This window comes from Vanessa tameamea, chromosome 14 (assembly GCF_037043105.1).
Source record: "Vanessa tameamea isolate UH-Manoa-2023 chromosome 14, ilVanTame1 primary haplotype, whole genome shotgun sequence".
In the NCBI taxonomy this organism is placed as follows: domain Eukaryota; kingdom Metazoa; phylum Arthropoda; class Insecta; order Lepidoptera; family Nymphalidae; genus Vanessa; species Vanessa tameamea.
The window spans coordinates 11237618-11251839 of record NC_087322.1 but is presented as its reverse complement, the minus strand read 5'-3'; positions in this window follow the sequence as shown (position 1 = coordinate 11251839).

Sequence of the window (14222 nt, the reverse complement as noted above, 5' to 3'; positions counted from 1 at the left end):
GAAATGAATGAAATGAATTTTTGAACGCGAGATATGTGCTTATTACTTATAATACGATTATATTAAAGAAAAATAATCGGTGTTTTATTAATCTGTTTAAGTAGCTAATGCATGTAACATAGTATGTTATGTAATCTGATAATGCAAGTAAATAAATTGATATAGCGCATCCATTAGAGCCCAACTCATATAAAAATCTTATCCATCTTAAACAAATATTGAAAATATTATTTACGCGCTATACACCTTTCGATTTAAGTTAAATAACATTTGCTAGTTAACAAATCTTAATATAAAGTACGTGTACTTACGTACGTAAGAAGTTATACTTCGTTGGCGTAATCAAATAATCTATTTTAATCGCATGCAAATAATTCATACAATGAAATAATAAAAGAACAAGTGGGACTACAACTATGACCCAGGCTTACCCGCAAAGAGCGCTTTTAGATGTTAAACTTAAAAAAACTGAATGTTAAAAAATAACAAACCTTTATTGATTCGTGTTTGTGTTCTTGTCTTATGAAATTCTGTTCAGACGATTTAAATGGATTGTAATTTGGCTGTTGATCGCCTACAGTGGACTAATGTAAATATAGTTTAAGGCAGTGCCCATGCACTTAAACTGTTCCATAACATTAAAAGAAATATGTAAACTTAATAAAACAGACTTTAGTACTACAGGAGTTTGTAGTGTTTAAAAGAAAAGTAGGCTTCTATAAGTAGCTATACGACTATTTCTTGTATGCTCAAGCGATTCATGTCGCCCCCGAAAAGATGGAGTGGGTATCGCTAGATTTTTAATGGATATTCCAAGGCATTTGGCACTGATGAGTCCTATAACACCCCACTTTAGGTGGAGGAAACGCGCTGGTGCATTTTTCCAGTGAAAAAAATAAAATAAATTTAAATAAGTAGCCACATATGCGGTGGATACACATTTTAATTTATAACGCACTGAATGATAATACTAGTTTATTAAATTGTATTTTATTATTGTATAATAAATAGTATAGTGATACATATTTTGTATTATTTCAAATAAATATTTTAAGTATAAGTATTATTATGTTATATAAATATTTGTATATTGTAAATAAATTCTAACACATAAGTAATACATAACGTATTTGAATACCTCTCAGATTGATTTTTGAATTTTGAGTTTAACACTAAATATATATGCTAACCACAGTGGAATTATCTACCGAGTGCTTTTACTCTTTATGACCAGATTTCCAGTATGATTTCTGAAACCTACTTGATAAGCCGCCTTAGAAAACATTGTTATTAAGCTTAAATCATGCTTAAAGTTACTTAGGAAAGATTTTTTGTTGTCAAAAAACAGGCTCCAATAATTTATAACAACCTTGTTAAATATTTTCAAGGTAATTTCTAAAATTTGATTGGTCATTTACATCATATTTAAAAAAATATATAGAAAGATGCTTAAATAATTTAGATAGAAGTTTCAAATCATTTGCCAAAATCTATTGAAATGTTTGATGCAATGGAAAATTCATATTGATGGTAGCTTTACAAAGCGGTTCGAATGTAATATTGCCTGCCTGCATAGTTTGACTCGATGTGAAACGAGTACCATGCTGTGTGTTTATTGTATATAACTAGGATTTAGGGCGTAAAGATCTATAAAATAATGAACAAAGGAATTTAGAAATTAAAAAAAAATACGAATTGCTTAATAATAGACATTTAGGTATTTCATTTGTCTACAATATTTGTATAACTGTACATTCTAATTCAAATAAATATTTTTTATGATATAGGAAGGCGATATAAGATATTAACCATTCCTTACATCACCAATTCGCCACCAACCTTCAGATCAAAGATGTTAGGTCCCTTGTGCCTGTAGTTAAACTGGTTCACTTCAATAAAATTGCTATTTGCCGGTAGAATATATAATGAATGGGTGGTACCTATCCAGAAGGGCTTGCACAAAGCCCTACCACCAAGTAGGTAGATGGAAGATCTCTTCAGATAATATGATAATTTACAAAATTTAAATTATATATTATTGATGTAAATCAATTACAAATATACACTTAAAGTGGTTACAACAAAGGCTCTGGATTCAAACCGCTGAATTCTTATCTCGCGCTCGGTGCAGTAGAAAAACGTCGCGAGGAAACCTGCCTGTTTAATAAAAAATAATACACGTTGAGTACAGACTACTAATAATTTTATAATATAAATAAATATATACGCTTTTACATAAACGTATTATACAAACGTTACGTATACTTCGCCTTATGACACGAATTCCTCTCGAATTCGAATCATGTTGGGATGGTGTAACAAAACAACTTTGAAAATCCTAGAAGTTAAACAAAGGACTTCTTAAGATCAGTTTATTTAAGCACTTCTCCATCCAACCTCACAGTTGTACAAGAAGGTATTGTACTCACCGTCAAATCAAGACAACTGTACATCTTTGATGCTATTCTTCATGAGCACCGTAATACCCGTTACATAAGTAATAGGTTTAAGCGTGAGATGGCCCAGTGGTTGGAACGCGTACATCTTAACCGATGATTTCGGGTTCAAGCCCAGGCAGGCACCACTGTATTTTCATGTGCTTAATTTGTGTTTATAATTCATCTCATGGTCGGCGGTGAAGGAAAACATCGTGAGGAAACCTGCATGTGTCTAATTTCAACGATATTCTGCCACATGTGTATTCCACCAACCAGCATTGGAGCAGCGTGGTGGAATGTGCTCCAAACCTTCTCCTCAAAGAGAGAGGAGACCTTAGCCCAGCAGTGGGAAATTTACAGGATGTTAATGTAATGTAATGTAAAAATAATACGACATAGACCTTATGTTTAGCGGTACCCACCGGAATTGTAAATAAGCTTACCACCGACGAAGCGAAAATCATGAACACCTCTGGTAACACTTAAATTTACAACAACATTGTTTATATGATAAGTTTAGGTTATTAAATTGTTTGTGTTCTAAGTTCTATCCTTAATTTCACACTGTTTTAAGTGTATGTGTAAATGTTAGCAAATTATTCAGAGATCTACAGCAGAATATAAAAAATAATGCAGTAGGACGATGCCTTTGATCTCGTGGAAAATGCCGACAACTTCTAGACGGCGTTAGAATGCCAGGGTTGACACAAGTAAACAATATTTATAAAATTATTTTTTATTGCAAATCAACATCGTCAGCAATATTATAATTAAAACAATATTATAACTTAATATAACAATGAAAACAATTTCGAATTCTTTACTTAAATCAGTATACTGGCCAGTGGTAATGTCAAAAAATCGATGTCATTTATATCATCTCACCGGTACAATATGGCGTCTGGTTTATGACGTAATTATCACTGGCCAATATACTGATATCATATAGTAATATAAATCAGCATGTATATTACGGAATACACCCTACATTTTTGATACAAAGTGAAAAAATAAAAAAAAACAGACACGCGTTAGCCCTGAATGATGTGTCCCGAACTACTAACATTGTTTTGTTTGCAGTTCGGGCTCGGCATTCCCGCCTCTCGCCCCTCACACCCCGCACGATTGCCCTGTCTAAACGTCTTCGTTGGACGACTGTATGGTTTTTTAGACTGTGTCTACAGTCAGTAGCCAGAACTTATCTATGACACTACTTATAACCAATATATTTCAACAAATCAAATCAAATCAAAATTTACTTTATTCAAGTTGGCTTTTACAAGCACTTTTAAATCGTCATTTAACAAACTATTTAAAATAAAGCTACCACTTTTTCAAAATCTAAAAATACAGTCATGTTAGTTAAATACAATTATATATGTATATTGTATATCCTGCCTGGAAGTCAACAAGCATTAACTCCACGCTTTTTTATCAACTATATAATCTTGTATCGAATAATATACCTTCTTTACTAATGTACTTTTTACAAATGACTTGAATCTAAGAAACGGCAAAGTTAAAAATGTCTGCATCATAACAGTAATTAAAGGATTTGTGATCTTGCAGTTTAAAAGTTGACATGATATATTTAATTTTAATAAAACGACAATAAACTGATTATTAAAAGAGGAATCCGTTTATTCGTTTGGCGTATGGCGTCATGTGTCGTGTTCTAAGAACTAGGCTAACTGGAATTCCCGGTCGCTTAGATAAATGATTATTACTGTGGAATACGATACGTTACGTAACAAGCTGGAGAGGTATTCTGAATAAAACAAATTATATACTCGATCGAACTGACTGACAGTGATATACTATTTTAGTTCTCGTCTTTACTAAGGCACTATTCACATTAAACGCAATCGTATCGCATTTTACGTGATAAAGGAAATTAAAATTTACATACTATACAATATTAGCGAACAACTATAAGTCATTCTGACTTTCAGTTCTAGAGTGAAGGTAAGTAAAGAAAAGTAAGATTTTGAATAAAGAAAAGGCATAATTAATTTTTTGTTCACTATATTCATAAGCTGAGCGACTAACGAGCAGATCTGCTAAGCAGCCAATCAGAGAACGTGTAGTTTTTTTCGTTAAGTTTTGTTGTACGCTAGAGTTAAATATATATGGAAATATCGTTTCCCTGGCCAAGTGTGCTCCTTTGAATGTTAATTTCTATGTAGTATGAAACAAAGTCGCTCTAACTAAGAGTTACTCAAGAGGAAGATTTGATATGTAATACATGCATATTATAATAGAGAAAGCCAAGAATTTCAATTGACCTAGCCAGAAAAAAAAAAAAGAATATTTAATTTTAGGTTTGTTCCTAAAACTAAAAGTTGTGTATAGACCGTTATTGTACCTGTACGGAGCTCAGCGGTGAAGGCAAACATCGTGAGGAAACCTGCATGTGTCTAATTTCAACGAAATTTTGCAACATGTGAATCCACCAATCCGCATTCCTAGAAGCGAAGAGGCCTTAGTCCAGCTGTGGGAAATTTACAGGTTGTTAATGTGTAGTGTAATGAATTGTCATCTCTTGTTCTTCAAGTGTTTAACAACCAAGGGAGCGCTCCCCAAAAGAAAGTGTCTTCAAGTGTAAGCGCCCAGATTTTGAGGTAGTAACTCCCTTTTTTATTCATCTTAATCCTCTTATCTTATTTATTTATTTGGTGGAAAAAAGTAAATGTTAGTACTCTTCCCGTTTTTAGATAGAAAGGGGGAGGTGGCATACGACGCGCGTAAGCGAACGGGCAAATGTGCCACATACCATCATAGACATGGCGCTGTAAGAAATATTAACCATCCCCAATCAACCTTGGATACAAGATGTTATGTCCATTGAGTCTGTATTTCACTTACCCTTCAAACCAGAATATAACCATACTAAGTATTTCTGTTTGGCGATAGAATATCTGGTGAGTGGGTAATACCTACCACGACTTTTTTCTTTTTTTTTTATGTTATAGGTGGCAAACGAGCAGGCGGCTCACCTGATGCAAAGTGACTACCACCGCCCATGGACATCTGCAACACCGGGGGGCTTGCACGTGCAACCTAACCTATCTCTACACAAAGTAACAAACGAACGTTGCGAAGCAAAGAAATATTTTGACGTTAGGTATTGGAAGCCTAAATAAACGAAACCTGTGCTAGCTTCAATGATTGTTAAGAACACCTCAACTCATCGTTGCATGATATATCTATAAATAATTGAACATTTCGATTTATTTCGATATTTAAAATATATACAATGGGTTTTCTATTTTTATAAATGAATTGAATATATAAATCACCGTATTATATAAATTATAAATAGTATTTAAATTATCGAGAATTTCGAAATACATATGTTTTGATATTTCAAAATAATAAAACTCATTTTATTGTATAAAAGTACAAATTCTGGACTCCATTGTTATAATAAAACGACTGATTTGTAGAGAGCAGTATTGTGGAATGCAATGGATGAATGAATGAAAATGAGTATTTATTTAAATAAATGTTTCGGGTATATATAAAAAAGTTTCGGTAGCAAAAACGACCCCTTTCAGAGTCTCTAATGTTTCAAATACGCAGTTTTTTTGTGAATAAATGTGGTATGCGCTTGGAGTAGCTGTGGAGTTATTTACGACGTAATGATGGCGTATACGCTTGGAATGGCTATCTAGTGGCTAGCGTCGTAACGACAAACAGATGTGCTGCTACAAAGTTAATATTTTAAATAAACTTTAGCTAATAAAATATTCTGTAACATTGCTCACAATGACAAACAAAACAACAATGCTCCGGATTTTATAACTGTTCATTCTAAAGAAAAAGATAATGGTTATTACAATCTAAGAAGAGGTTTAAACTTTTGTTTAGAATAAAAAAAAGGTAAAGTTTCATAAAATATTTTACGAGCATCGTAAACAATATGAAACTGAAACTACGAAACTATAGTTTACATTTGAATTAAATGCAAATACTAGAACATAAAATATGCAGAACTGTTCTAATAAAAATAATGAAATATATATCATATGTATTGGCAAAAAATACTAAAATTATCTATGCTTAAATCTCATTGTCTCTGATTAGATAATATTTGACAGACATATTGTTAGAGTAGTGTCAATGGCGGGGGACTCTGCAGTCATAATAAGTTTAGTGTAAATAGTAATTACACACGACTAAATAAATTAATGCTTCCTTATTATATGCCAAAGGAAGAAGTATTTACATATTTGTATTCTTGGGTCAAAGAAACGCATTAGAAAGACCTCAGAATAAATTACTTAAAAATGAATGTATTTAAACTTACGTCGTTCATCAGCTTCCATAGCTTATTTTAGAGCTGAAAGCAAAGATTTATCTTGATACCCACGTTGGTTGCTGATTTTAATGGCAAAGTTTATAGAAATAATTTACATCGTTTATTTCGGGTTAAAATAAGTTTTTTATTTCGTTTATAATAGTTACTCAAACTGGAAAAGTGATGGCGCACCGAATACTGAATCATCACTTAAGATTCAAACCTGGGAAGGCACCACTGGATTTTCATGGTCAAGTAAAACACCATGAAGAAACCTGCATTTAAAAATCTGCCAAATGTGTATCCAGGTCCACCAATCCGCATGGGAGCGACGTGTGGAATTGAACTCCTAACCATTTTCTCAAATGGAGAGGACGCTTAACCCAGCAAGGGTACTATTACTTAAACTATATCCCCATTTGGAGGAGGGGCCAAGAATTTTGAAACGAACATTATTATTACAAAGAAAATTTTAAACAAACAACTCTTCCTGTATATTATAATTGCGATGTAAATAAACATTATCCATGCGAAAGCACGTTCAAAAAAGTCTTTTAAGTTTATAAATATAGAGTTTGTAGTAGTTACTTCATACACGCATAAATGTTTCTTATTTAAGTTTCATTGATTCATGTTTCAGAATTTCGTTGGTTTGCCGCTGAGTTTCGTTCTTTTTCTCAAATCGGAGGTACTTTTTTCCGAATCGGTGGTAGATTTTTCCTGACAATGTTTAAGTGTTCTATATTGAATAATTTTATATTTTTTACCACTTTTATAACAGTCATCCACAAATTTAAGCATTCACAATTTAAATTATTAATGTTTTAAATTTGTGAGTTACTTTATAATTGTGTTAAAAAAAGATATTACATTTATCAAAACAAATATTATTTATAAGTAAATGTTTATTATTTTATCCGAATTTAAATCTACGAACCGTGGATAAAATTTAATCTATTTCACAATAAAATAATTATTCATATATATCATTCATGACATACTTGTATAAACTTATAATTTAATTAATATTTTCTTGCTAAGAGCATTTCTTATATTCTTTATTAATAATTTTCATTCGTGTAAAGGTTTTTTTTTTTAAAGAATAATAGCAATGCCCCAAATTAATTAAGGAATTACTTACATTAGTATTTACCCCTCCTTTTAACCTTATCACTTGTGTTAGGTTAGGTTAATAGTCCAAGGGGTCAGGATTGATCCTACGAATTTTTACATTGCTAGGCGGTCCGTAAAGCATTTTGCTATTGACGCTTTGATTATTTATTGATTTGAAAATAACAATAATGAAAATGATTATACATTTATACAATTATTATACAAGCTTTTACATCAAATAAATTGTGTCAAATGAGTCAAATGTGAAATGACGTTATATTTTCCCCAGCTAGGAAAGTTGAAATTCTCGGCCTTTCTCTACTGTTTGTTGTTTATTGATGAAAACCACATGCATTTTGCTAGTTTAAAAGATCGCACAAACGCGGGAAGCGACTTCGTTTTATACTATCTAGAGATATGTAATATACCTACTTTCTACAAATATATCAGGCAGCTATATTCTTAAAATTTTTCATTATATTATGTCTTGTAGCATTTATTCTATACAATACCGTATCACGAACACGCAACCAATCTCAGTCCTAAGAAGCCTTTTACAACCGAACGTATTCTTCTATTCTATTGTGAACGCGCACCACGAAATCCATTATTCTTAAAATATAATAACTTTAATAAAGAATTTCTAATTTTATTTTTATTTAATTAAGTCGCAAATTAGAACAATGTTCATGTTTATTTTAAATGCTAGTGTTGTTAAATACTAGTTTTCGCCTGCAGTTTCGCACGCTTTAGGAGGAGCGGTCGTATCTTTTAGACCTAAAAAGGCTATGTTCTTCGATGGGGTTCAAACTTGCTTCATACCAAGTTTCATCAAATTCGTTTCAGTGGCTTAGCTTTAATGAATGCGTAACAAATAGACAGAGCTACTTTTTCTCTTACTCGAGTTTACTTTATAATATACATTAGTATTTTGGTACGAATCTTTAAATATCAAATGGACGACCAATTTTCATTGACTCCGATCGCTTCAACGCAAAGGAAATTGATTTGCTACAGCGCCATCTAGCAGTGAGCTGCAATAATATAACAGGCTGTATAGCTTAAAATCTATTTTGATAGAATTTATTTATAAACCTATACTGACAACTGTATTTTTAAAAATAAATATGCATTATATAATATAATAGAATTAAATATGAAATGTTAAAATATTGTTCAGCTTTATTCATAATCAATACTAGTAGAGGTATAACTATGATTATCCAACCTGAACCTGATTAGGGACAAATCTACTGTTTTTAAATAATACAATCTTTACTTTTTTTCATTATTTAGGCGAAGGTACTTAACGTCGATTCCTAGCTATAAAAAGTTTTAAAAATAGAATAAACTATTTGGTTTAGAGAATTGCTGTTCTGTAAGAATCAGTTCGAAGTTTATCGCAGACCATGATCGTGTTATGTCGGAAAATTATAAGTCGAAGTTCAAGAACTAAAAACCGACAACTAAAAAATCATGCTCTCAAAAGTATGAAACAAGAGACTATTCTCATCTGAAATTGTACAAACCATTGCACTATTGTTGCTTGTTTTTTTTTTTTTGTAATAATCATGAATTCAATAAGTATTCCTATAAATTATCCCTTATTATAAATTATGAAGTCATCGGTAAGTATTTCCTTAGTTGCTTCGATTCAATTTTTAATGGATCCCTCATAACGGCATGAATCAAGAACTTTCTGATAAAGCCTCTTTTCATAATTAACTTTCTTAATGACGTAAGTTTCGAGTGATTTCGCCTTGGGCTTATTAAGTGTTGCGTTGTTTTTCTTTGTTTAATTTACATTGTACTTCGATTTTTGTATTCTTAAATTGTTAATTTGATTGCGTTTCATTTGTCTCCTCGTAATTTTTAGTTTAATAAAATTATTTTAACACAAGAACATGATACTCACAGGTCAATAGTCTTAATTTAAAATATCTGAGGCACGAGTTTACACTCTTACAACTGGGTAGGTACCACCCACTTATAAGAAATTCTACCGTCATATAGCAATACTTAGCATTGTTGTGTTCCGGTTTGAAGGGTGTGTGAGCCAGTATAAGTACAGGCACTAGCACTATCTTAGCTCACAAGGTTGGTGGCGTATTGGTGATGTAAGAGGTGGTTCATATTAAAGCGCCAATGTTTGTTAGCGGTTAGGTTATTCTATGTGATATTTAAAAAAAAACCTATTAAAAAAAACTTACATGCAATACATATAAATTTATTTAATACGTATTTATAGTGATAATCACTTGGCAAATCCTACACGATCGGATCGGATCGAAGAGTTCAAGCGCTAGACCAACGGCTTTACGTATCACCACAACCAATTTACAACCGCTGCTAATTGCTGTTGGCTGCTGCTGGCTGCTACTGCTGACTTACAGATGCTGAGGTTGACAAGAAACTTGGTACAAAAACACGACACTAAAACCACTCTGTGGAACCAGCTTTCGCCGGCGGTTTTTCCGAACCGATACGACTTGGGAACCTTCAAGAAAAGTCCTGAAAGGCCGGCAACGCACCTGCAAGCTCCCCGGTGTGTGGTAGTCACTTTCCATCAGGTGAGCCTCCTGCTCGTTTGCCACATATAAAATAAAAAAAACCTTAGGATCTTCGATCTATTTCCTCACGATGTTTTCTCCCACCGCCGAGCATAAGTAAACACAAATTATGGAAATTCAGCTTGAATGGTTTTGAACCCGCCGTAGGTTTTGATGCACATTCTAAAGAGTAATAATTATTATATTTATGTAACAATCATCACATTTCAAAGTAGCCGACCTCCGGGAAACATTATTTCAATAAATATAGAAAATACTTTATTTTTTAATATCAAATGTTTTTACCATTGAAAATAAAAATCTTTTCTAGAGATTCAAAACGTCTAAAATCAGATTCATTTTGTTTAAGCCTGATGAGAAACGGTTAGAAAATTAATTGTCTAGACAAGTATAAACAGTGTCTTGCAAATAATAATTATAATATATGTATCTTCAAAATGACGCCTTCAATTAACGTATTCCTTTAGACAAGCTACTTTTTAAATTTTGTTGCCTTTCATTGTAATTTAATTTAGTATCTTTTAAGGCAGATTCGAGCTCAAGTTGGCTTTTAATGGTTTCTCTTATTAAGTTACGTCTCCTTTTCATTGGTTAAGTAAATATTTTCTTAAAATGTAAATTCTTGGACAATTATTAAGGCAGTCGAATATTATTAAGTATAATTAAACAAGATAAATTAAAAGCTTTATTTTTATTCTAATTGCCGCTTCTTGATATTAGGCGATAATTTCCTTGTGAACGTGTGTATGATCACATATATACACACTTTAGTCCTGCTTGCCAGTCGAAATAAAATTCATGAAATTATTAAATTGATAGAAAGATTCCAAATTGCTTGGCAGATTTACGTTTATCTCGTAAAAAACAATGGAGATTATAGTATAATTTTTTAATAAAAAAACCTGGTTGCAAATAATTGTATTACATTTAAAAATAATAAAGTAAGTGTTTGAATTAAAACTTCTTCGACGAGATCAATCAATAAACATTTCGTACAAGTGGTTCAAGGGCAACATCGAGAAAAACATTTCATAGTGAAGCGATTCTGACGCAAGATTCACGTGATACTTTAGCTGTTTTCCCCGCTTTTTTCTTTCATTATAAATTAATATGTCCCCGAGTTAAGAAGCCTTTACTGGACACATTTGAAATTGAAAGAACACGTAACCTTTGATACAATTTATGTAAAACATTCAAGCCGACAATGTTTGCTTTACTACCAACGAGTTTAATGAAATTCAATTAGTCTAGTAAAATCAAATATACATTTTGATTTTGATGTGAAACATTTATTGGCACGCGTGGGTAGTAAGACTGGGGGGTAAGACTGACTCGTTTGCGGTAACGGCAAACGGCATGAATCTATTATGCTGTCAGTGTTTACAGACCTATTTTTTTTTAAATGAACAAACTGGCACTTTAACCTTTTAAACTATAACCAAGTAATAAGAATGGCAATCCAAGGTCTAAAATACAAGTATAAATATATTGACCACCATAGTGATTCATTGTATCATAACAGACAGTATTTCATATACCATTTACAATTTAATACATCAAAATCGGCTAAGTTTATTAAACAACTTAATTTTATTGAATCCTCTTTTCTCGTACTTTCCAACAGATAAAGAACATAAAGATGGTTTTATCTATGGATCAAATTCAATTTGTATTACAATGGGTATGCCGGGCGTTACATAAGGCTAAATCCTGGGTCCTATTATGTACGTTACTTTTATTAATGATATTAATAAGTTTTTCAAATATTCCATATTTCATTACATTAGTACGCTGATGACTTAAAAATTTTGAAGATTTTGGATCGACGAAGCATATATTGCTAATGACATCACTCTAGCACACGATAAATGCCAACACGGAACTTTTACAAAGAGAACACAACATCATTAAAAATATTAACGGTATTGGCAGCAAAACTATTCACTCGGTAAATTCAATAACTGATATAAGTATACTTTTTGATAGTAAGTTAATATTAGACAAAAATACCTTCGCTGTCTACGCAGTCGCTCGTGGTTTATAAACCTATGACATCAGGATTTGCTCAATAAGTATAAGCTGATAACTTTAAGCGATTTGTTTATTAAGTAATTTGAAGACTGCTTTATAATATATGTCACAGCGAATACAACTGTCCAGATAATATCGAAGAAATTAAATTCGTTTTTCAGCCTTTTTTAAAGTAAGTCAAAAATGCAACTTAAATCTCATTTAAATTGACACTGGCTATTCATCAATATTAAAACAATAATTATTCATCCTAATTTAAAAATTCAAAACGGAAAAACTATATTTTTTTGAGATATTTTCTACTTTTAAAAATAATACCGTTTTCTAGAACTAATTTCAAAGCAAAAGCAAAGGAAGCTGGTGGAATTTCGTATTAATTTTCGAACAAAAATTAAATTCTCTCTTTGAATATCTCGCAAATAGGTTTAATAAGGAAGCAAACTGAAAGGTTAAGAAAAAACACAATATTTTTAAATAGTTCTGGTTTCAAAAACTTTTCATGTGTGCATTGGTTATATTTTTACAAATTTGCGCCATATTATTTGAAGCAAATACATTTATGATATTTTTTAATTCACTACTGTAACTTACTTGAAACAAGAAGTTAGGGGGTTGATTGATGGCATCTAGTTATGTAAGGTACTAACTAAGTATAGCATGAACATACAGAAGAATGTATATCAACCGTTTTTCCTTAGTAGTTAGTTATTAATTACTCATTATGAAAATTAAAATAATTATAAAACTAAATGACGGTATGAGTTGTTGTGTGTTTTAACTTTCGAATTTAGTATTAAAGAAATAAGCAGAATAGTGCAAACCCTGAACGCAGCATCAAGAATAGAAATGAAACTGTTGTTTCAACGCAAGAACAAAAGCAGTGCAAAGCGGCAATCAACGGCAGCAGCAGCAGCAGCAGCAGAAGAGCACTGGATAAGCAGCAATTCCTCCACAAAACAGTAGAGACTCCAACAACTCCAACTCAGCAAAAACTCTTCAGTTGAGTCTACCAAGCAACATTATAATTATTGCTTTCTAATATAACTTTCAAATGAAAAAAAAAACAAAACAATTTATTACCTATCTTGCATAAGCACTAAGAAGGACCTAAGAATGCCCTAGGCACAGATATATTGAAGTATACTTCTGTATAGTTTAAAATATTTTATCTATTATTAAACATCAAATATGTAACCGAAAAAGTTTACGACTTGTGCAATGTTCCATCGATGTTGCCGTATTATAAACAAATAATAAGAATATAAAAACATTTATTTAGATTAATATCTTCTAACGATTGGGACATCTCGACGTGTAAATAAAAAAATGTATTCCAGGCTATTGAGAAGAAAATTCAAATTTAAGTGCCGTCGGCCTTCGCCTAGTTTTCCCGTGTAGGTGGTAATAAAATATTTATAACATAAAAAATAATACGTTCTTATATGTTTGAAATGGAATGGAAATGTATGTGGTTAATGAAATTCTTGCGCAAGACCCACATCTATCCGTTTAAGAAACCGTCACTGTGGACACTAAGATCGAACTTTATATCGCTAAAACTAAAATTAAATAACCGAACCAAAAAGGACGCTTAAAAAATTGTCTTTTTAAAATTTTTGTTATGGCAAAACTGTTATCAAAGTGATACTACTTAATAAAGATCTCTTTGACTATTATAGCCAAAGACGAGCAATTTTTGAATGACGTTATTAAATGAATAGAAATGTTAAAACCTCTCTTGAGGAAAATCTGCTTTAACTATAAAATTAC